Genomic DNA, 23,536 nt, shown 5'->3' with positions numbered 1-23,536 from the left:
GCCCATGGACTGTATTTTGCCCATCCCTGTATTGAAGCTAAAAACCTTCTCTGACTCTCCCCCACCTGGACAGCTGTGACTTACCACTAGCAAGTTGGTAAGCAGGAGCCTGATTAGGAACTACAGCTGTGAGTTGCTCCTATAGGGCTGGTGAACCAAGACAGGCTTCTAGCCCTGCTTTAGGCAGAGTTTGTGTGAGAGATGGGGGTCGGGGACAGGAACATGAAGCAGAAAAGAAAAGAAGAGAGAAAAGAAAAGGTAAGAAGAGAACAAACAAGAGAAAAGAAGAGAAACAGAGAAGAAAAGAGTATGGGGGAGTGCTGGTTATGCTTTCCAGAGTGGCTGGGACGTGGGAGTGGTGAGGCAAAGTGCTTTTTGGAGGAGCTACTGCCCCTTTCCGAAGAAGGAAGCCCCAGCTTATGGGGACATGATCCAACCCCCTACCTTGTCCCTCAACCCACACCCCTCCCCAGTTCCCACTCCTGCACCCATCCATGCCCTGCAACCTGGCTACCTGGCATGTGCTCTGTATACTATTTGCACAGGGTTGCACCCCGAGGGGTGGGGAGGTCACATGCCTGGGGACAGGTGAGGAAGAAGGCTTGGTGTTAGAACCTCCCTCTGGGCAGTAGAGTTCACGGAGTGGAAAGTTTGTCTACACAGAACAGAAGGGTGGGGGAGGGGACACTGCATCCTTGGATGCTGGAGGACTTCACCTTGGGTGGCTCATCTGTGGAGAGTGGCCACATGTTAATAGAACATGAGCTGGGTAACATGGATCAGTGACAAACCTGAAGTGGCATAACTTTAAGCTGCCTAAAGTACTTAAAACTAGTTGCAGATATTAATGTGTGGATCCAGGGGTTAAGAGCTCCAGGAGCCGCCTAAAATTATGTAGCAAGGCCCTAAGATAAGGGCAGAGGACTGAGTACAATGATAATAATGCTTATGATAATGATAAGAATGGTAGATGAGTAGAGGTGTAAAATGTACTCTTTTGGATTATGAGCTGTCTGGACTATACACATACCTTATTTTATGCCTGTAAAGTACTGACTGCTACCACATTTTTGTATATCAATAGGTATATCAATAACAAGCAAAGATATGGCATCTCGTATTCAAAGAGGAATTACACTGCACTCACCATTAACAAAATGTCACACTCTTCCTTTCATAAATCCAGTGAAAAACTGAATAGTAAAACCATTCACCAAACCTGGGTATACAGAAAGAGCAAGGGTCGCATTTCAGCTCTTAAAAGCTATATGCAGATTTTTTTTTTTTTTTACATACTACGAATCTTCTGTTCAGATGAAGAGTATGGATGGCACAACTTTTCCAAAGGTATACACAATATATGATTCTATTCAATTTTACCTTGGAATCTACCACCAAATGCTAGCTATATGAATGGAGATTTCAGATATTCTCTACTATGTGCACCAGAAGAGGGGGGCATACCACATCTTATGCACAGTACACACTATCCACAATATTCTGCCACAAAGAGGCAGTCTCTACCAGTGCATAATGCGCAGCAACTGTTTTGGTTTGAATTGTTAATAGGAGTGCCTTAAACACATTTATCTACCCAATTCCCAGGATGCTTGATACCCAATAACACCCATGCTAGTATGTCCTCTGCTACGGTCCCCAAAGCAAACAATTTGGGGATGAAAACTAGAAACACTGTATGCGTTTTCTCTTATCACACTTTGTACTTCATCACCAACCTGAAATTTCTTTTATAGGAATTATCAATACTATTCACAACACAGACATCAGGGTTCACCCTCTGATCTGTACAGGCAGTCAATTTCTTGATGCATTATAAAGCAGTAAAAAAAACCCCAAAAAACCCACAAAGATTAATCTTTACTGAACAGCTGTGTGTTTAAGCTTGTAGGTAACCATATCAGTACTTCATGATTCTGAACTAATGACTGAATAGATAACATGAGCATATAAAACTCCCTCCTCAACGTGTCCAGATTAAATGAATTATCTGTAAGCAACCAAAAATGCCTGCATTAGAATCAGCCAGTGTTCTAGATAAGACAGATTTTTAGTTTATTATTATTTTTTGTTTATTTGCTAACTTCCATTGTTACAATCAGTTTTGCTAAGATAAAGGCAGCCACAATATTTTTCAGTATGTGCTGTTACAAATAGACATCACATGGATTATTTTGTCCTCTTAGCTAAGAAGATTATAGGATAAATAAATAAATAAATCCACTCCAGTGAAACGAAACCCAGTTTTAAGAAAAGGCAGAACTTACTACACTGATTCCTTCCACTAGTAAAAGTTGAAGGTTTCATATGGGAGTTAACAAACAGCATTCAGTTTAATAATGTATAATCAAACTACTTACCAGTCACAATACAGGTGTTGTGATTGACTCCTCCTTTGCTTATTCAGGATTCTACAATTCTGAAAAAAAACCCACAAACATAACACTGAGGAGGGTTTTTTTGTTCATTTAAAATCACAGATATACAATATATCAGGTAGTTATGTCACAAGTTTGCTGTGTTAAATTTAATTGTGAGCACTGTAAAATTAAAGGTTCAGGTTTCCCACAGGAGTTGAACTGAAGAGAGAAAAATCTGAAAGGTTCATTTGCCAAAGGCTCTCTTGGAAGTGCCCCATGAAGGAGTACTATAAGTAGGGAGCGAGGCAATCCACAGGTTCTGGCCACCAAAGACTTCCAGAGCTCAGTGCCATATCCTTATACATCTCAATTACCTCTGAAATTCGGAAGCTCTCCGCAGCTCTCAGGCTGACAGGCTATCACCTAGGCCTGTGGCTCCTGCAATCCTTCATTTAAAATCCATTCTCAAGCTGTATTAAATCTTGAATAGATTACTCATGAGACTGAGGAAAGGCAATAAGAAATAGTGTATTTCCCCAGTTACTGCCATGGCTTCCCCTCCTACTCCCCAGACTTTACAGGAAGGGTTAGGAAAATGCTGCAGAGGGGTGCTTGATGCCTCACTCCCACCATTTCATGAAGTCAATTAACATAATAAGCAGTGATCACAGCACACCAGCTGCCTAGTCATTGTTGAGCAGTTTATAGGCATCACAACAGAGGTGAGTTTTAAGACAGGATTTGAACAAGCATAACATACTGGCTTTGCAGATTTTTGCAAGGACCAATTTCCACAGATAAAGGTGGCATGGTAGATGGGGAGAAAATTGGACTGATGGGCAATTAAGGCTGGCAAAATTAGCAGACACAGATGCTTTGCTGGTATATATGACATGAAAGATAGGGCAGGGCCATGTTGTGAAAGGGCCTAAATGAGAAGATGAGTAATTTGTTTCATGCAATAGTGAACACAGAGCCATGACCCAAATAGCAAGGAATTTGACACATACCTTTCTCCTTTTTAGTAAGGCATTAGTTTTGGATCCTGCACAATTATTTCAGTTACTGTGGTACACCACAAACCAATATTATATAATCTGTAACTTATTGTATTCCATGGTTTTGACTATTATTGGGATATGAACTTTGGGATAAAAACATTAAAAAAATATATTTGTTATTTCTATTTAAAACTATATGGCCCAACTTCTTCATTCAGAAAAATTTCTGGTGTCTGTGATGTAACAAAGCTATGAAGAGGTCTAGAGCACTGGAACAAGAGAAATCCATGTGGCAGGGTTATGTGTAACTTGTCCTTAAGAGGACAAGTTAAGAATAATTTAGAATTTGATGCAATGCATAGCCTCAGGGTTAGCTGATTTCCTCCTCAGACTTCCCAATTTACCGGCGCGTAACTACATGCATACATAAAAATTAACACAATGAACAGCCTTTAATTACAGTGTAGCATCTATGGAGTCTTCAGGGAGAGGCATCAACCAAACTGCTAAACTAAACTTGGGTTTACATCCAAAGTCTGGCTCAACCCTTATTTACGTCCCTCCCAAATTTAAAGATTTAAAATTTAGGTCCAGATTTAAGCCAGTTCAAACTTTAGTATATTCATGTTTGGTTCACAACCGAGCTAGATTTAAGCTAAAAACTCTAATCCAGACCTACTCCTGGGGTTCGGGTTGACATGTACCTTTACTATTAGAATAGCTGTAACTGCAGTGCCTTAGAGAAATTAGCGTGCAGTCATACCTGCTCTCTGGTATACTGTCTCAATCTTACTCTGTTTCTCTAAGCTGTCTGTGTCAAGCTGTGCCGTATTATTGCTGAGCCCCTTGGAAGATTAACTATTTATTTTTACTACAAAGACAGAGAATGTTAGAGAAAGTAATAAAAGATGGGTCCTTACCTGAGTATTAATCAGAAAGGACTGAATAAAAATAGAGGCTATGCTCCAAATAAGACAAAGAAAATGAAACAAAAGTGTGCATCTTTATGAGTAAGACAGGTGTGTTTATTAAGGGAGGAATAAAGACAGTTTCAGGAGGCAGAGGGAATTCCCAAAATGTAATAAAAGGTACAAAGAACAGGGTTCAATTTTTGATGTATTGATAGCTTTGAATAATAAGAGGAAAAATATAATAGAGAGCACCAATAACTAGGGAGCTCTATGAGACCAAATACTGAAATTCTTTTAATTCTTCCAGCAACTAACAAGGTTCAAAATGTAACAGAGAAACAAAACAAAGATACTTACTAGAAAAAAAAAGATTAAAGAAAGACTCTACAATAGGAGTGCCACTGTGCTTCTATTGCTTACTATTAAACACAGACTATTTTTTTATGAGATGTGCTGGAAGATTAATTCAAATCAGCTTTGGTTATGGCCTCCTGTGGGTCTTCAATGTGGAAGATTCCCTGTAGTGACAACTATATTTCCAGAACTACAAATGTTGCATCTGTCATACTACTAGTCTCTTATAAGACTTGGTTTTCATTTTAAAAGTGTCTGAAAGGAAACCATTTTCTAATGTTCTCCTTTTGAAATAAGAAACAGAAAAAAATATATTTAGATATGCCTGGCTGCATCTTCCAGTATCAACTGGGAAGATAGTGTATATTTTACAAATAGTGTACAAAAGATACTTGAGGACATTAATCATGTAAATAATCTGCAATTTATTAAATTTACTCATAAGAATTTAAGAAACTCAACAAAATCCTGTAATATAGAGCCTGATTCTAACTTGCCTATTCCCAGTTATACTGAGGAGGACCCAGTTCTGTAAGTATTCCCCAGTAAGTAAGACCAGCACAGTTGGACTCCTAAAATACAAAAAGCTCAGTAAGACAAACCACACTTACGAGTGTGTGTGCAAGCACCTACACTGAACGCCTTCAAGAGAAATTTGGATGCTTATATTGCTGGGATCCTATGACCCCAGCTGAATTCCTGCCCCTGGGGCAGGGGGCTGGACTCCATCTTCTGAGGTCCCTTCCAGCCCTAATGTCTATGAAATCTATGTACAAACCACACTTAAGAGTGTGTGTGTGCATGCGTGAGCACATACATACATGCGCATATATATGTGTATACATACACACACACACACACAAATGGTATTTTGGTCACTGACAGACATTTTAAAAAGTCAGAATGGCACCTATAATTTTTAACATGAGAAGGTATTTTTTTTCCTTTTAAAAAAACATGTTTATATAGAACCAAAATACAGAGAAATTTATTACTGGAGTTTAAGAACACTTCTCTAGTACAAAAACATAAGGAAAATAGGTAGACCCTTTATATTATATGCTTATTCAGTGAGAAATCTATATTTATTAAAAAGGAAAGAACAGTTATACAGTAATTAAGTTTCTTTCAAGACTTACTGAGCCATCTCTCTGGTTTTTATTGCATTAGTATTTTGCATGTCACCAGGATGAATAGGGAGGTCTGTTCTACTGCATGGAGAAAAAAGTTTTTTTAGATTTATGTATTAAACACCAATATGTACAGGGTCTGCCTATTTGAATGTTTCTCTATTCTTTTGAATACTAGAAATATTTTGGAAAATGAGTTTTGTTTCCTTTGGGCTAATAAAATAATGATAGTACTGGACAGATTTAGGGGTACCTGAATACCATAGCTACTTAAAAAAAATAACACCCCCCCCCCCCCAAAGAACTTGCTCAGTTTCAATTTTTGGTGTAAACTTTGGACTTATTCCAGGTTCCTTGAAAAGCCTGAACATAAAATTAATTTGGTTTTATGAAGCTATCAGGAAGTTTCAGTGAGTTTACTTTTGATATTTGTGTTGCAAAACCATGCAAGTTGAGACCCAGGTGTGAAATGCAACTGTTGGTCTTTATAATGCACTATTTAAGGTCATTAACTACAAAACCCAGCTCTAGTTTAGCGTCATCAAACAGATGGGAATTTAAATCTTATTCTCAGCCTCACAACCATAGCTACTACCATCCCTGAGAGATAAACCAGATAATGTGAAAGCTAGAGTTACAGTGTATGCTACCCATCCTGGCATTAAGGCATAAAAGTGGTATCTAGGAAACTCAAACTAATATTTTGATATATGGTGTCATATTTATTAAAGTTTCTGTTTTACATCAAATCATAACAGGCATCATTTCCAGTTTTCTGATCTACAACAAATTAAATATATTTTGAACAGAGCAAAGAGAGTAATTTTGTTAACTGCTTCTTGTATTCAACAAGAAATTCACTACACTACAACTTTAGTCTGTAGCAATATTTGTATTAAAATATTTCATTGGCTTAATTTGCTTAATACAAACTTTTTCTCTGAGTAACGTTGATTTTGTTGAAGCTTCATATAAGTCACAGAACAGATCTCAGGATTAGTTTAGCATGGGATTTAAAGCACACACTGTGAATCCCTATACAAGCAACACTTAAAACACTATCCGTTCAGGCCCAGATGGATTGCTATGGCAACAGAATCCCAAATACCAGGTTTGTAAGTAACAAAAATGTAAATTATTGATGAACTCAGAGTTGTCTCTCTTGGACACCCTCCTATTCAAATACCAAACCCTATAGTTAGAGTAAAGAGAAAAGGTTGATATGCAATTTCCTCAGCACAGTGAGCACTAATCCCAAGGGATTTCATTAAATCTTTTGGCTTAAATTTTTATTCTTGGAACAGCAGTCAGCAAGCAGAGATTACATTAAAACAGGCACTATTCAGGTCATTACTGACTGCACTCAGGACTTGAATGCAGCTGAATAGGAACCTGATTTTAAATACATGCATTAAAAAAAAAAATCACTCATTTAAGTTTGCACATTTTAGATGACACCATCCTATAAGTGACCGTGAATGATCAGAGAATGATAGAAAATAATATTCAAGTTACTTGACAAAAGTATAAATTGTGGGTGACAGCTTATAAACAGCTGGCAAAAGACTAATGCAGGGAAGAGAAGCTCAGAAGATGCTGTACAGTAGACTGCATGGGCAGCAGTGATCTCATGAACAATCACACCAGGAAGGCACATATTTATCATAACTTGTATTTAAACTTTTGAGTCCAGTCTGAGGATTATTCAGTTTTGTTAGAAACTAATATTTCTCAGGAAATCTGGCAACCACTCTGAGCCACAGTCCTCTGATGGGTTAAACTCCACGGGCACCGATTGCCAGCCCCAAGCTGGGTCAGGACAAGCCTTTAAACTAGTCACAGGCTGGGGGCTGAGCAGTTAAACAAGATAAAAATAGATCCTAAATACTGTTAGTAAGATGAGTTTGCTCCTGTCCAGAGCAGGATGTAATTGCCTGGTAGCTGAACACTCTTTCTTTTGTGCTGTCTGTACTTTCAAAAAATGGCAGCAGCAATGAGTTTAAAAAGAAATCTGAGCATGTGCCTGTCTGGTGCTGGTTTTAATGGGAGTATCAACCCTCTATTTCCCTCCCCATATTCAGTTTAGGAGCATCCTTTCAAACATGGCAGTGAAGGATAGCAAGAAAAAGGAAAGAAAGGAATCTCTTATGGAAAGGGAAAGAAAAAAACAATTGTTTTGGGAAAGGGAGAGAGATAATTGAGGGAGATAAACAAGACATCAAAAAAGGCACCAAGACTGGTGGACTTGAGCATGAAAAAGAATGGTGGTGACAAGATGGAGTAAAATATAGATCTGGACATATAAACACATGGAATTCCAAAAGGGACACTCAACTGGTGAGAGTAATATGATTTTAATAGGAGAAATGAGGAAAACTCTAAGGGAAAGGAATCCTTATTTCTTCAAAAGGGAAAGTGCCTTGGGGATAGGAGAGCCCCCTTTTTCGAAACAGTTTTGTTACAAGGAGAACCTGGAGGAGGGCAGAGCTGGACTGGATCTGTCATCCTCCTCCAAACAAATCAGTATGTGACACCACAGAAGATGACATGCTCTGACAGAAAAGGCCTCTTGAGGGGAACAGCAGTTATGTCTCCGTACTTTCGCATAAGTATCCAAACCACCTCAAACCTTCCTGGCTTGGAAGAAGACCATTTGTATTTAAATCAGTTTCCAATTCATGAAAATGTAAATAAAACCTCAAGAACAGTCCAATGATTCTGTTTATCGGAACAGCCTGCAGGATTTTTTTTTTTTAATAATGTTGGCAACTATGCCATAGGCTCCAGTATTTTGTCCTCTTATTCCCATTTTTATCTTATCCTGCTAAGCCAACACCTCCATGGCCTAATTTTCAAAGGTGCTGAGCCTCCATCACTTCTACTTGACTTCATTGGCAGCTCTGCAGGGGGCAGAGAGAACAACAGTCCACAACAGTTTAAAGATCAAAGGGCTGTAATACAGTGGGAATGTTGTACTCTTCTTTTCATGGAAGCATCTCTTGCCTTCTCCCTTGAGTTCAATTCTGCACTTACGTTCTACCTCTCCAACTGACTTGCTATTTTATGCTTTGCGTAACAGTCATGAAGTTGTAGCAGGAGGTACTAGCTATCCCTGGCCTACTTTTTTCTGTTGCCTCACTGCCTTTCCTATCCTACTCCCACCAATTCCTCTTTGGTAATCTGTGTATTGTCCAGAATCAACTGTGCTGCCGACCATAACAATCTCATTCCTTAGGGCAGAAGTGTCAAAGATATGGCCTCTAAGGAGTCACAGCAATGAATGCTTCCACTGCTTGTTCCATCAAGTTTCCAGCCCTGTGGGTGGGGCCGTGGGCTGAATGACACAGCTCCGTGAACTATATCTTTAATGTCTATATCTTTAGACATTTCTGCCTTATGCTATTGCTGCATAGGGTTATAAAGTTTAATATAAAATCCTAAATGGAGGGGCTTGACATTACATTTCATTGTCTTGCCAAAAAACTATCATGCTGTCTCAAATTCTGAACCCAGACCCATTGCTTTATATGCTGCAGACCTCTGAAGCACAACACTCTTCAAGGATTTAAGCTTTAGACAGTTTCATTCTGCATGTAATGACACTGGCCTGCACAGAAAGAACAGAAACCTGAAGGGATTCAACTTGCCCTCATCCCTCCTTTAATGCATATGATAACTTCATTGCCTCCTATAACTTCTCCTGCATCATCAACTTGATCCCATGTCAAAAAAACCTCAAAGCATTCAACAACACTGTGCTCTGGTAACTGAACCATGACCATACTTGGTTCATTAGTATAACTCTGTGATCAATAAACAATCACAGGACTCAGTAGGCACTACAACACATTCTTTTCATTAGAGAAAAACTGTTAATTACTTCTCCGTGACACTTTTACATACCCACAAAATCATACTCATTTTAAGCACTGAACATAAAACCAAATATGCTATCAAGTCATTGGTAAAACAGTTATGAAAGATGACTTGAATCAGCCACTTGGGCTGGTACAGTCAAAAGGTGGCATCAATCTAAATTATGTGGTTTTCTGTAAGCAGCATAGTTTGGAATGACAGGAAACAGAATACACATTCATACCTTGGTGGGGGTGCAAATCTTAGACTGGGTTCTGCCATTTTTAAACCAGTCTGTGTGCGCTGAAATTCTGTTCTGTTATGGGCATAGACTGGTTTCCGAACACTTACCAGTAAGTGTGTAATGCCAGTACCTGGCCTTGAAGTCAAAGGGCATCTTTACACATGCTCCAAGGGTGGGCAGAGCATTTTAATTAGAGTTTAATTAGATTCCAAGAGCCACTCTAATTAAAAGTCCCTGCAGCATCTCAGGTATTCAGCACCATACACTTCAAAATGGTGGCAGGGGTGTTTTGTCAAAAGCTCATTCGACAAGCTTTAGTTAAAGCGCTCCCACCAGCATTTTGAAGCATGGAGATGCTGAATAGGAACACTAATTAGCATGCTCCAGCAGACTCTATTAATCAAGTTTGCTCTGATGTGTTGCAATTACAGTACACTGGAGCAGCACCTCCACATGTCTACAGGCACCCAAAATTATATGAGTAGTCATGTTATCATTTAGGAATCCTGAAGGGTTTATGTGAGTTGTGAATGTCTACTTTGTCTTTCCTTTGCATTCACCTTCACATTTACAGATTCCCTTCGCAGCAGAAATGGTATGGCTATATTATATCATGCATCTTACATGTGGAACAGAGTCAGACTCTAAAGGCCTCTCCCTATAGTGGTGTGTAAGCGACAGATGGGACAGACCAATGGATGTATTTATTGATATTTGCCACCACCAATGTGCCATCACTGTGGAAATGTTTTAACAACTGTGCATGACTGCCATATAGCAACTCTATAGGTGGTCCTGTGTCTGGAACTCTCCTCTTGTAGGCCACCCTACACAGGTACTCTGTACACAGCCTGACCATTCAGTTCAGAATAAGGATCAAGTTTTCAACTGGCTCTACAGGCACCTGAATTGCACTTAGTGGAGCTTAGGCACCAAAGAGCCATTTCAAATGAGCCTACTCTATTTAAGTTGTCCTAGCTTATTCTGTAGCAGTTAGAACAGTTGCCCAAAAAAGGAGACACCTGGGTTTTATGAGCTCATCAACTGAATCACTCTTTGAACTCATATCTCCCAGTTCCCAGAGAAGTGCCCTAATTTCCAGGCTATGGAAGAGGCTAAGTAAGGAGACTCCACCATTCCTGTTCAACCTGAACTAGGGCCAATAAAGAAAGGTTCATTAAGAAGAATTACTGAACAAAAGAGTTTATGGAGCCCAATGGTTATAGCACACCCTGCAAAGCTTAGAGCAAGTAATCTGAAAATTAGGCACTGATTCACATAAGTCTAGATCAGTGGTTCTCAACCTTTTTACACGCAAGGTACTTCTTGGAAAATGCCACCACTTAGTTTTCACTTCTTTTTTGACTACAGCAAAATAATAAAGCAATTCTTTTCTTGTAAATATCACAATAGGTCAGAATGTATTAACACTATGGATTCTTATTTGAAATCTCTGGGTTTATCTTGGGAATCATGCTTGCATACCTAACTGAGCTAAAATTGTATGGCAACCTATGGCACCCTTAAAAGGATATCAAAGTACCCTGGTTGAGAATCATTAGTTCAGATGGTTAGGGAATCAGGTTAAATCCTGGCCTTGGTACCTATATAGGTCTCAAGATAGGAGGACAATAAGCATCTTTCATGTGTTGCACGAAGCACAAGGGGCACAGACAACAGTGACAATTTTCACCCAATCTGGCCACAGAAAGCAGTTCATAGCTGTGACCAAACAAGTGCATGGCTGCAGACAGCTTCAAATATGGCCAGTTGGGTGAAAATCTGACCCCTCGTTGTGTGGGGGTTCAGATGAAGACATTTCAAAACAGTGTCTACTGTAACTTCTGTCTGTGCTGCTTGCCAGCCTAGAGATGTTTTCAGAATGGGAGGGGGTGGAAGGGAGTGGAGGGAGTTCAGTCTGGGTGGGGGGGGGGGGGATTCAGCCCCTGCAGAGGGTGGGGTGAGTGCATTGGAGCCCCCTCCGCTGAGGTGGCGAGGCTCCAATACACGCAACCCACCTTCTGGAGCCAGCTGGGGAACCCCTAAAACCAGCTCCCTCTGCTCCCTTTCTCCCCTTCCATTCTGAAACAGGGACAGCCTGGGAGAGAGGAGGGCCCAGTGCTAGGGGCTGCAGGCTCCCAGGCAGCAGCTAGATTCACCTCCACCTGGAATCAACAGTGAGCTTGTTTGTTCCAGGCGATCATTGTAACTCAGAACTCTTCCGGAAAAGCATTCGCAGTTTCAGAGGGGAGCTGCACTTCTGTCTGCACCCAAGATGTAGCACTCCAGATGCACATAATTAAAAACATGAGAATGTGCCTATTAATGTTATTAAATTCTGGGGAGGTTATGCATCATAAGATATTTAATGTTTCTTGGTAACTCTTACCATGACTTCAGTTGTTGACACAAAACCTTATCAAATATGAATCTCAAGATGTTCTGTCATTTATTATAAATCAGTTCACAATGCAAAATCATCAAAACAATTCAACAAGCTTTTTCCATATTGCTTCAACATATACAAGGGGAATTAGGTTTTGATTATATCAAAACCATAAGAAAATGGTCTCTAATAAGAAAATGATTTTGTAAGTTTGTTAACTGCAAATTTAAATACACATTTATTTAGAAGCATAACAAAGGTTATAAATCATCCCAGCCCATCCTAGGTAGATAACATAGATTTTTACATTAACAGCTAGTATATGTTATGCAGTTAACTCAAGTTTATCTAACTGCAATCACTTATAAGAACTTCAGTACTTTGATACTCACTTGGCTGTCTTTCAGTGTTAAGAGGTTCAATATCTAATTGCTTTTATCACAGGACAAAGGAGCCTACAATGTGTTATACGATTCACTGCAGCAAGTGATTACATATTACAAAATGATGCTGATCTTTTTCTCCAGAAAGTTTGATTGTTTTAAAATTTTAAATGTCTAGATTCTGCTTTGCAACAAAGCATTAATGGAGGCCAGCAATTCACCCATGAAACACAGTAATGAGTAGGACCTCAGCAGATTAAGCAATGTAATCCTATGGGTGAGTTGTTTTCATAGCCTATGTTACACACAAAGGGTGACTAAAGAGAGTGGCAACTTCAATATGTGTTGGCTGTCTAAATGGATCATTTTAAAGAAATCTATTACGAGTGAGCCAAAATGCTAAACAGACAGTGCATTACTCTGATGTACACTACAACATATGTACTCCAAGTCAAATTGATGATGTGAGTGACTGGGGCTGTAGAGTTAACCCAAATTATTTTTTGAATATTATGTCTTTTATTTTAGCTACTGTTCTAATACTTTTGAAGGTATTTCTCTTACTGTGATGAATATAAATGAACAATCAATTTAATGGAAAAATCCATCAGAAATTACTGAAAAGCAAAGGCTTGAAAATAAAAAGAAATGTTAACAATTATGAAAATATTAATGTAGTCAATACCAGTCCTCCCACTTCTTCTAGTTTTAAAGCAGATCCTAGGTGCAGCCAAGCCTAAAAAATCCTTTCATTCAATCTCCAGTACCATAGCCACTAAATCAAGAGGCATGGACTGTGCACTGCTCAGACTTACTGACAGGTAGGAGCATGAAAGCTATACAAAGATTTATCATTTTCTGAAGCCTGTCATACACGATCTCTTAGGGCCTTGTTACACATTGCACTTTGAGCTGCTCAAAAATTCAATGGTGTTAGTGCTAGCTGGAGTTTGGAGCAGTCACACTTTAAGGCTAAAAACCTTCTCTGAGTGTCCCCCAGCTGCACAGCTGTGACTTGCCACTAGATGGCTGGCAAGCAGTGACCTGACTAGGAGCTACAGCTGCAAGTTGCCACTACAGGCCTGGTGAGCCAGGATAGGCTGTGAGAGATGGGTTGGGGAGCAGGGGATGGATGGACTAGAACATGAAGCTGGGAGGGAGAGTTACTGGGATGGGGGTGGGTAATGAAATGGGAGGTAGAAAGGAAATGGGGGTGGGAAAGGGTGGTGAAATGAAGTCAGCCAGCCCCTGAAGGATAAAATAAAAACAAATAAAAAAAAGAAAAAGAAAATAAAGAGGAAGTGAATTAAAGAATGTCTCATGTTTTAATAAATTCAGATTTGGGATTGGGGTGTGAGGGGTGCTGGTCACACTTCCCAGAACGGCTAAGGAGGTGGGAGCAGTGTGGGAAGGTGCTTCTGGGGGAGCTACTGCCTCTGCTTTGGGAAGAAAGCCCCAGCTCATGGACCAATTTGGCCCTACCTTGTTTCCTCCCCTCTGCCCCATCTAGACCCCACCCCTGGACTCGCCTATGCCATGCGACCTGGCTAGATGGCATGTCTTCTGTAGGCTGTTCACACAGGGTTGCACGCCTCAGTGTGGGAAGGTCACACTCCTGGGGCTGGGAGGAGGAGGTGGCTTGGTGTGAGAATTGTGCCCTGGACACTAGGGTTCAGGGTGTGGAAAGTTTGTTCATGGAGATAGGTGTGTTGGGAAAGTGCCACTGCATCCTGGGATGCTGGAAGACTACAACTTGGGCAGCTCATCTGTGGAGACTGGCCACACATTAATGGAAAGCAATCTGGGCAACACAAATCAGAAGTAAACCTGCCCTCGAGTAGCATAACCTTGAGCTGCCTAAAGTGTGTTTAAAACTAATTGCAGGTATTCATGTGTGGATATTCTAGGGGTTAAGTGCTCCAGGAGCCATCTAAAATTATATGCAACAAGGCCCTTAGACCTATTACAAGACTATTTGCTCAAGAGCTACTGGGATTCTTCCCCTTTTTCATCTTTGCACAAAGAACTGGATGTTATATGACACAAAACTGCCTTTTGTTTCCTTATTCACTTTCAGTGTCACAAATGACACTTTATTGACCAGATCTTCAGCTGTTATGAAAGGGAAACTTCATTGGCTTCAATGAAGCAATGTCTGTTCACCCCAGTGGAAAAATTGGCGTATTGTCTCTTTCTGTGGATAGCAGTCATCACCATTAATGGACTCTGAGAAAATCTGTCATCAAATTCCCACCCACTACAGGCCCAAACCTATTTCACTTTAATACACAGCTTTATAATTGCAGGGTTTGGCACATGCATAGCTTTTAGATTCTCTTTCCACTTATGGCATGGTAGGATTGCCTGGGTGTGAAGATACTCCCTGAAAGTAAAATGAAATAGGACGAGAGTGTCCTTCCCATATTTCCATCCAGTAGCTTCATGGCTATGACACTTGTCCTAGGAATTTAAAACCCAGATTCTAGGCCCTCAGTCACCTAGAAGTGTTTTAAATTTGCATCTGCTGTGACCCAGCAGTGTTCTAATCACCAAGCCTGTTTAGGCAGGGCTACCTCCCATCTCTGACATGCCCATCCATCTATCCATCTCAAAGAAGATGAAATGCAAAGGTACATATGACCCACTGAGGTCCAGAGGTAGGAAAAGGGGCCAGAATCCAGGGCTCTCCTGCTCTCTGACAGCATCCATTGTACTGAGTCACCCTCCTTCTGGATTGCTACCCTTCTCTCTGACCCCAATGGTATTCTGGGAAGTGTTGAGCCTTTGACCTTTTGGTCCTTTGCCACCACCTCTTCCCCTTCTCCCCATTGGCTTGCCAGTCCTGGTGTTCTGATAACTAAAATTTCAGGATTTATATTACGTGAAACACATAACAGGGCAATCCCATTCTGGTCCCACATTGACACAGCTGTAATGAAGCAATCCAAGCTCAGAAGAGACATACTTAGAAGACAACTGCATGGTAGTGTAATTAAACAAGTGCAAAAAGAATTTGAACTGCATACGTGTTAACAATTGCACTTATGTGGATATACAAGTTCTACTCAGGTCCATAAAAGTGAAGTAGGATTTGTCCTTAACAGTTTTAAGGTGGAGCATATAGATATTCATAGAGAAAGTCACTAAAACGTATGTGTATATTTCAAAGCTTATTTTCCACATATACCAGGAATGAATTTATTAATAAAATTTATCAGAAACTTGATTACTACACTCCTTACCATTAATGGACTGCATAATAAAACAACAAGCAGAAAGCAGCAGCAGCATCTGTGAAACTATATTAGACTGAATGACCACAGATCTAGGTTGGTAAAGTAACAAATAATTAAAATACGGAATTTAAAGAGGCAGTCTTCTAATTGTGTTCAGAACTGACAGCACGATTTCCACTCGTTACATTTGTCATAAAAATTAATTAATATTGTGCTGCTTTGCATATTATTACATTTTTGACAAAAGTTTATACATAAACATTGTGCCATCTTCATCATAATAAGAGATTGGAATATTAAATCCTCTATACAGGTAGTAGAAAAACTAAACCATTGTCAGAAATTTGCATTTTGATTAGCTGATTATTCTACACTGAAAAAAAACCTGTAAAACGAGTAAAAAGAAAAATGATGATTAGATGACAGAAACTTCATTGAGGTGCCACTAAAAATTTGAAGAGTGAGCAGTCTAGATTTTGTAAAACTGTATTACTTTTATATTTGTTTTGCAAATCTACTGCTACCTCCAGCAAACATCTTCCCCATCTGGTACTACATACATTTTGTTTACAGTCATCATCCTTGCAATAGCCTCTGCTATTATTCTGGGAGAAGCAGGATGTACCCACAACTAAGAAAGCAAAAGGGCAAGGAGAAAAGATCCACATGATTGGTTCTCAGGGAGAAGTATCAGGAGTACCAATCACCAGACCTCACTGTTCCTGCAGAGCTTTTTGTCTTCTGTACCTAGGCAATCGCTTGGAAGAGAAACAAACAGCCAAAATTAATGACTACTATGTACGTACAGAATTAATGCAAGTTAAGAGCTACAAGTGCAATTCACTGGTGAACCTTTCCCTCCGATTTCAAATTGCTGGAAAGAATCTTACAGTTTGAACAAGTGAGGGTGGAATTTGTATGCTGACAGCCCATGACAATTATCAATGAGGCAGGTAGGTGGTCATGGTACCTACTGCACAGCCTGGTGCTTTCAAAACAGCATAACTGATTTTGCAGCTGTTCCAGAGGTAGTTTCCCTAGAGAGGAGCTACCCAATATACAGTTTAGTTGACTGTGCCTTGGAAGGGGGTATTTGGATTTAAACAACAAAATTATAAGATCATACAGCTATGGTACTTGAACATCCCACTACTACCAGGAATTAATAGAGCAATTAAATTTTGCCATGCACTTGTGTATGACTTTTTAATATTATCTATGCTTTACAAATAAACAAAGAGTTTTGTACTGCAGATTTTATGACGCTACAGACAGAAATCCCAAATTTTATACCTTCTTTTGCCTTGAAACTAGTAACAAAAGCTGCAGGGATTAAAGAGTTCCATCAGAACTTCTTTTATCCAGGTGCTACTCTGGAGAGATTCACAGGCAATCCTTGAAAATTAAATTCAACCAAGTCGTGCCTAGATACTAATTAAACTCTGGTTTTGCAAATTTACACAGACTAAGAATTATGCAACTATCAAAATCATCTGAGAGTCCAATCAAAAAGCAACCCATCATGTACTGCAATGCACCTGGGTACAGATGACTAGAAACATCAAGAGAGGCAGTTATGGTTATTACTATTTACACAGTCAAGTAAAGGTAAGGCATTAGACCATAAAATCATCATCCTGAGCTAGATATTGCCAAAGGACATCTAATAGAAATATTTAGTCGGTGAAAATAAAATAATTACCTTGCACTCGGTGCTTTACGTGCCGCATTTAATGTTATCAGCCCTGTATCAAGGAAAATTCAAGCAAGTCTGTTTGATATATTAAAAACATATGGCAAATATTTTAATTAGGCTGCTTTCAATAATGATGCTAAGTTGTCAATGAAAAGATGCTCTTAAATCTTTGTGGTGGATCAAGTTTGACCTAAACCTTTGTTTACTTTACTCTTTCCATGCATCTAAATGTAGCTTATTTTTGTTGTTGTTTGGTCCTCTGAAGTACAGCTTTTTAGACCCAACTTTAGCCACTTCATAAAAACTACCAATTTGCACTCAAGTGGCATACTGCTGCAGTTTGAAAGGAAAAACCATTTGTACTGTCTTCACTGATGTATGGAGTAATTTTCTGAGATTCTTTCATTGCAATTTGCAAACACATTAACAAAGACTATAAAACAAAAGCAATGTGTACTACCTAGAGCCCAAAAGAGCCAAAAACAGAAAGTCAGAAAGCATAACAGATGACTGAATCATCCGGAGGCTGGTATATACACTGCCTCAACACAGAACATCAACAGCTAAAATATGTCTCATTTATTTCTCTAACTGACAAAGCGAGGTTAGGGCTTGGAAATATAACCCTGTAATATGTTCACAAATTAAAGTGAAAGAATTTTAAGAAAGGTTGCTTGGGAAGGAAATGCTACAACTTCTGGAAGACTGTGACAAACTCAAAGGAGCAATCCCTGAAGCAAGTTTTGAAAATATTTTTTTTTAGCAGCCTCATCCTTTCCCGGCTCTTTTGTTCTATACCTAACACAAGGCAGGTCAGCTCTGGAGTAGTTTTATTTCCTTTTTCTTTTTAGTGACCTTTCAATCAGCCTCTGTCTTCACTGAACCTTAAAATGAAGCAAAGGGGATTGGGAGAAGCAGTGGACCCAATTCTGGCCAGCAGGAGTGGGAGGGTGGTGTTTCCACTAAGGACATTTATACATGTGCTCTGGGAGTAGGGTGCACTTTAATGAGAGTTAATTAAAATGCCCAAAGCATCTCATGTATCACCAGCCCCGTGCTTAAAAATGGTGGTGAGGGTGCTTTATATAAAGCCGGATGAATGTTTTATATAAAGCTCACATTTTTAATCATAGGGATGCTAATGCACGAGATGCTGGAGACTGCCAGAGCACAGTAATTACTACGCTCCAGGAGCCTTGATTAATCGTTAATTAATCGAGTCTGCTCGGATGTGCTGTAATTACAGCACATCGGAGCAGCCTTGCTGCTTGTGTATAGGTACCCTCAGCTGTAGCCTAGAGTGACTACACCTTAGTGTAACACAAGCGGTCTAATATGGATCAGTTAATTCTGCCCTGGAGTGGCTAACTTTAAGCCATCTAAGGAGTGCTTAAAAACTAGTTTAAGGGATTAACGTGTGGACAATCCGGAGATTAAGAGTTCCAGGAGCTGCCCAAAATTACCATTTAACAAGGCCCATAATCTGCACTAGGAACTTCTTAAACTCAGCTCTTGGCAAAAGGAAATTTGAAGTTCACAGTCAATAAATCAGTATATGCGCTGCCCAAAACTGCTGCATTTTGTGTTTATATAACTACTGTAAATATTTTTTTTGCCTGGAACACAACTGACAGTTTTAATCTGTTTTAGCTATCTTCTATGAATTATGAAGACAATTTTCTAACCTCATCTTTCCAGTGACTGTAAACATGTATTCAGTAGTGTCTGAATACAGCTTCTTCCCCACCATCACAAAACCAACAATTTGCCCACCCACTCATTGCTCTCATCCTAACTTCATCCCCAGGGAATTCCATAGTGCTGCTTGCACACGTGCTTATTCTTAATAATGTTGCTGCTCAGAAGAACTAATATGAAATACTCCTTGATGAGAACAATCTGGCAAGGATTAAGATTAATTGCCAGACAAATATCTCTTACACCATGTTTGAGGTTGAATGTACATATCAGTAATGTATAGGCAAACATACCTTACCAGAATAATGCATATATTAAAATAAAAACCCAAGAAATCCAAATCAACCAAAAACAGAAACCCAAGAAATTCAGAGATGTAATAACATTTTAAAGAAAGCAAAAGATCCACTTCCTTGACTGTTCCTTCTCTGCCTTGTCTTTTCTCTACTCTCTACCTTTTTTACCTGTTCCTCTATTTTTTTGCTCTTAATTTTATAGCAACAAACCTGCTTAAAACAAAATAAGGGTGTTTTGTTGTCTTGGCTTATCCAAATGCAATGAATTTAGCATATAAAGCCTCACAACATCCCTAATAATAGAGAAAGATTTGAAAGTGCTAAACGAAAGCAAGGAACGGATAAATCATTTGCTCAAAAATGACACAGGAAGTTTCTGGATTCAGATCCTACATCTTCAGTCTTGCCATTTAGCCAGAGCACAGATGACAGGCATAACAGGGCAGCTTGGTACTCTTGGCAGTGCCAGCAGCAGATCTTATTATTCTGTCTCCCCCCATTCCCCAAGTTAGTGCTTAGGGCCCACCTTAGTTACATTACTGACAAGGCAGGTGTAGGCCATACATGCAACATGGGCCATGTGCAAAATGAACCCTGGGTAACATAGCCTGTGTCATGACCTGACCTGAATTCAACCTATATAGCAGTGACATAAGTTAAGCATGCACTGTAGACAGTGATAAGGTGCACTAACATAATGCTAGGAAATGGAAAAGTTTTGGTGTAGCTTCAAAGCATAATACAGGGTTTTCCATATTTGGTTATGTATCTAATTATGGTTAAGCCATGAGATTTTGCACTACTACAGGGCTCAGCAATACCAAGAAAAGGGACCAGAGAGGCTTGGCCAGTCAACCTGTTTTTTCTTTGAATCCAAGGCTATGTAAGCACTGTTTTTATTAATACAAATAAGCCTTTGTTATTATGTATCCTAATAAAGTTTTTGAGTGGTGACCTTAATGGTCTAACTCTCAACCCCACTTAAAACTTGGAGCAACAGTGTCCTATGAGAGTCATATCACCAAAAGGGACCAATGTGATTATGGGTTTCACATACAGAAGCATCAATAAGTGTGATCTGGATGTAATGATTCCCTTTTTTATAGGGCTGAGATGACACTCTAAAAAGGCATATTGCATTCAGTTTTGGGCTCACCAATATCACAAAAAAACTGGCAAATTGGAGAAAATACAGAGAAAAACTATTAGAAATCTCAAAAGAATGATTTATAAGGAAATATGTGTAGGTTTGATGAGCAAAACTAAGAACAAGCAAAAGAACAGTAAAAACCTGAAGATGAAAGATTGCAGAAGAATTTCATAGATTTCATAGACATTAGAGCTGGAAGGGACCTCGGGAGATCATCGAGTCCAGCCCCCTACCCAAAGGACAGGAAGTCAGCTGGGGTCATAGGATCCCAGCAAGATAAGCATCCAATTTACTCTTGAAGGCGTTCAATGTAGGCGCTTGAACCACCTCCGCTGGCAGACTGTTCCAGACCTTGGGGGCTCGGACAGTAAAGAAATTCTTCCTTATGTCCAGCCTGAAACGGTCTTGCAGGAGTTTGTGACCGTTCGACCTCGTCATCCCTTGGGGCGCTCTGGTGAACAGACGTTCCCCCAGATCCTGGTGGTCACCCCTGATAAACTTGTAGGTGGCCATCATATCACCCCTGAGCCTGCGCTTTTCCAGGCTAAACAGTCCCATGGCTCTCAGCCTATCATCGTAAGATCTGTTTTCCTGACCTCTGATCATGCGCGTGGCTCTCCTCTGGACTCTCTCAAGCTTCTCCACATCCTTTTTGAATTCTGGAGCCCAAAACTGGACGCAGTACTCCAGCTGCGGCCTCACCAAGGCCGAGTACAAGGGGAGAATGACATCCCGGGATTTGCTCGAGAAGCATCTATGGATGCAAGCCAGCATTTTGGTCGCTTTACTGGCCGCAGCATCACATTGGAGGCTTATGTTCATCTTGTGGTCAATGATGACCCCCAAGTCTTTTTCTTCTGTAGTGCTAACCAACGTAGCACTGCCGAGCCTATAAGGGTGCTGCAGGTTTTTCCTCCCAAGGTGGAGAACCTTGCATTTTTCGGTCTTAAACACCATGAGGTTCTCGTCTGCCCATTTGCTGAGCTTGTCCAGGTCAGCCTGGATCACCCGCCTATCTTCTGGCGTGGATGCTATGCCCCAAAGTTTGGTGTCATCGGCGAACTTGGCTAGTCCACTCCTGACTCCAATGTCCACATCGTTAATGAAGATGTTGAACAGTATGGGTCCCAGGACAGAGCCTTGAGGGACCCCACTGGTCACAGGGCACCACGATGAGTGACTGCCATCAATCACAACCCTCTGGGTCCGACCACGAAGCCAATTTCCCAGCCAGCGGATCGTGGTGGAGCCAAAGCCACAACTGGGCAGTTTGGCCAAGAGGTGATCATGGGATACCAGATCAAAAGCTTTTTTGAAGTCAAGATATATGACATCAATCTCTTCTCCCTTGTCCAGGTGATAGGTCACCTGGTCATAGAAGGAAATGAGATTGGTCAAACAAGACCTACCCGCAACAAACCCGTGCTGGCTATCCCTTAGGATGTTAGCCTGGGCCAGTCCCTCAAGGATGGCCTCCTTAATAAACTTTTCTAAGATCTTCCCCAGGATAGAAGTCAGGCTAATGGGCCTGTAGTTAGCCGGATCCACTCTCCTCCCTTTCTTGAAGATTGGCACCACATTGGCCTTCTTCCAGTCTTCGGGCACTACACCAGAGCGCCAGGAGTTTTCAAAGATCCGTGCCAGGGGCTGGGCTATGACGCTCGCCAGCTCTTTGAGTACCCTGGGGTGCAGGTTGTCAGGGCCAGCTGACTTGAAGGTATCCAGCTTCTCAAGGTGTTCCTTCACGAGGTCAGCATTGATGGAGGGTAGGGGATCCCCCTCACCCAGATTTCCCTGTCCCATAGCAGGCATGGGCATCCCATGGGACTGATGAAAGACTGACGCAAAGTACCTATTTAATAGGTTGGCTTTTTCCTGGGCGTCAGTTGTCAGTTGCCCCATCTGCTTTAGCAGGGGTCCAACATTGCCCTTGCTTTTCCTCCGGCTCCCCACATATCTGAAAAAGGACTTTTTGTTGTCCTTGATGCCTGAAGCTAGTTGGAGTTCAGTTGCAGCCTTGGCTTTCCTGATTTGGTCCCTGCAGGACCGGACCAGCGCGGCGTAATCCTCCTTGGAGGTGAATCCCGTCCTCCATCCTTTGTAGGCTTTCCTTTTTAGCCACAGTAGGTCCGCTAGGTCTCTGGAGAGCCAGGGGGGCTGCTGTGCCTTCTTGCTGCCTTTCCTCCGTGTTGGAATAGATTTAGCTTGTGCACTGAGGATCGCTTCCTTGAGAAGCAACCACTCTTCTTGAACTCCCAACTCCCTGTGGTCATGGTCCCTGAGGGCCTGACTGACTAGCCTCTTGAGCTTGTCAAAGTCGGCTTTTCTGAAGTCAAAGACTTCTGTGTTGCTGACTGACTTGCCAGCTTTACGGCGGATGGTGAAGGTGATCAGCTCATGGTCGCTGTCACCCAACTTCCCATCAATCACTAGGTCGCCGATTAGGTCGTCCCCCGTAGCCAGTACCAGGTCAAGCAGCGCTTTGCCACTCGTTGGCCCATAGACTTTTTGAGTCAGGTAGAGGTCATCCACGCACGAGAGAAAGCTTTGCGCCCGCTCAGATTTAGCTGAGTGATCTTCCAACGAGATGTCCGGGTAATTGAAGTCACCCATGACAACCAAGGTCCTGGAGCAAGCGGCCTCAGTCAGTTCCCGGGCGAACTCCTGGGCAAGCTCGGGACTTTGAGTGGGAGGTCTGTAGTAGACTCCCACCGTTGTGTCCCCTGTGCCGAATTCCCCACAAATTTTTACCCAGAGGGTCTCTAGCTGTCCATGCCGGTCGCCAACATTAGCTTGCAGGGACATGTAGCTTTCCTTC

At 40.9% G+C, this 23,536-nt stretch overlaps 1 protein-coding gene across 7 annotated transcripts in view; it reads right to left on the bottom strand.

Moving 5' to 3' along the window:
* The window catches only part of SYT1 (synaptotagmin 1), a 560,022-nt gene that overhangs the window by 346,125 nt on the left and 190,361 nt on the right, over nucleotides 1-23,536 (bottom strand). For all 7 annotated transcript variants that reach the window (XM_090042587.1, XM_090042589.1, XM_090042586.1 and 4 more), the window contains one exon: nucleotides 2,379-2,437. The gene's annotated coding sequence lies outside the window, so the exon portion shown is untranslated. The remainder of the gene's footprint in view (nucleotides 1-2,378; nucleotides 2,438-23,536) is intronic.

The sequence above is a fragment of the Crocodylus siamensis genome, chromosome 4 (genome assembly GCF_052110815.1).
Source record: "Crocodylus siamensis isolate JL-2025a chromosome 4, ASM5211081v1, whole genome shotgun sequence".
NCBI classification, from domain to species: domain Eukaryota; kingdom Metazoa; phylum Chordata; order Crocodylia; family Crocodylidae; genus Crocodylus; species Crocodylus siamensis.
Note: the sequence above shows the minus strand (reverse complement) of the source record. Positions and strands in the feature narration are given on the sequence as shown.